This window comes from Sinocyclocheilus rhinocerous, unplaced genomic scaffold, assembly GCF_001515625.1.
Source record: "Sinocyclocheilus rhinocerous isolate Xijiao unplaced genomic scaffold, SAMN03320098_v1.1 scaffold1724, whole genome shotgun sequence".
Taxonomy (NCBI): domain Eukaryota; kingdom Metazoa; phylum Chordata; class Actinopteri; order Cypriniformes; family Cyprinidae; genus Sinocyclocheilus; species Sinocyclocheilus rhinocerous.
The window spans coordinates 242,985-244,987 of record NW_015626034.1 but is presented as its reverse complement, the minus strand read 5'-3'; positions in this window follow the sequence as shown (position 1 = coordinate 244,987).

The window sequence follows — 2,003 nt, the reverse complement described above, 5'->3', positions numbered from 1 at the left end:
TGTGGAACACACAACTCTATTTATACACTTACACACTTATTTATCTAACACACATACTTAGTCTACATTTCAATTTTGCACTAATATACCTGTACATACAAAACTATCTATCGTAATATACCTGTACATTCAATTGTCAATTTGTATATTGTATTGCTTATTTACTTGTTCTATTTTTTTGTTTTTGTTCTGTCACTGTCATTCTGTTGCACTGTGGAGCTTCTGTCGCGAAAACAAATTCCTCATATGTGTAAACATACCTGGCAATAAAGCTCATTCTGATTCTGATTCTGATACGGCACAACAATATGCAAACTAAATGTTACATTTCAACTGTGTTAGAAAGGTCCTATAGTCAAATGAAAGTCAAATTTTAAAACAAACGAATTCATTCTTTAAATAACAATACTACTGCTTCTATTAATAATAATAAAGTGTAAAATCTGCAGATATCAAAATAGAAATCACCCTCCCCTGCTGACCTTCCCAATATAGTATTTAAAATGGCAACATTTTGACCCAACATTTTTTAGGTTTAAACTATACATTTTATACTTGCTTTTATTTCTATTTTTAACCAGTAATTCAAAACCAAATTGCAAACATATTCTTGTACCTTTTCCTTCTTCTAAATTAAATTGACCAGAATTCGGCACCTGTAATGTGAGGCCCAAACGATTTCACAGAGCCATTAATAAATAAGCGTCTGGAATTCAGTGTCTTGTTTTTGCGTCATTGGCTCACAGTTACTGGGGTCATTTGACAGGAGAACAGGCCTTGAGTGGAGAGAAAGGAACTGGATAGCCATCTCAAGTGCAGGAGGCAGGGATCAGATTCATGGGCGCATCTGCAGCACTTTCCCGGGAAGCGAGTGTGTGCCGTTTCATTCAGAGCCACCTCTGGCCAAACCTCACAAGGCCACATCAATTAAGCCTATTGAAAATGCTTTCAAGCACTTCCTTGTTTACAAACTGCCTTATAAAGGCACACGGAGCGGAACCAAGAGGGTAAAACTGAGTCACCGCAGACAGAGGAAGGAGATAAAATGCCACCTCAGCCAAAATTCCGACCATTTGAAAAGGAAGCGAACGGACGCATGCATACCTTGACCATTTACACATATTTCTCCACAATGAGGGTGACCAATGCGTGCCCAGGAAAGATTCAGGAATTTCAAATCAGGAAAGGGCTTTTATTGCAGGCTGAAGGGGGAATTAGTTGGTGAATGGATAGGGCTAAGCTACATACACCGTGTCCGCAGTCAGACCCGCGTGTTTGTTTTTATCACCGCATGAGACTGGTGTTACCGGGCCTTGTTTACCTTGGAACTGTGTCAGAATTCATTCTCTGCTTGAAACCCTTTCTCGATTGCATCAGAGCTATGGGAACAACATTTCCAGAGCCCATCTGATGTTTTGGCTGCTGCTCTGAAGTTCCTATTACAAACTATTAGTGACTTGATATTTACACACATTTAACTAAGAACTGTATTTTACTTAAAATTCTGACAGATACGCCATATATATATATATAAAAAAAAAAAAAACATCTTTTTAGCATTTTTTCTGAATAGTATGGAAGTATGTTTTTGGATGAAATGACCGAACGAAAATGAAGTAGTTCTGGTCTTATTTAGATTCAAATCCTACACCTTTGGCTAATGTGCATTGTGTGGTTTTATTGTATTTATTAGTTTATGGGTGAAAGGAAAGCTGTCATCAGGCATTTAGTGCTGATGAAATCAGCCCATAACACTGAAAAATGGAGTGTTTGCTCACCTGTCAAATAACAGACTTAATCTCTGCAATATGTGTCAACATCAGCTGGCCACTCGTGTTAAACAGACGTTACATTCAAAAATTCGTATCTATTACTTTCTGGTAAAGAGAAATTTGGTGATAACACTTTTATTCTTATGAAAATAACAGTGGAATTGTGTATTTGTGTTTTGCATGTTTTCTTGCCAAAGTCAGAATGTGTTCCTCATATCAGTGCCAATTACC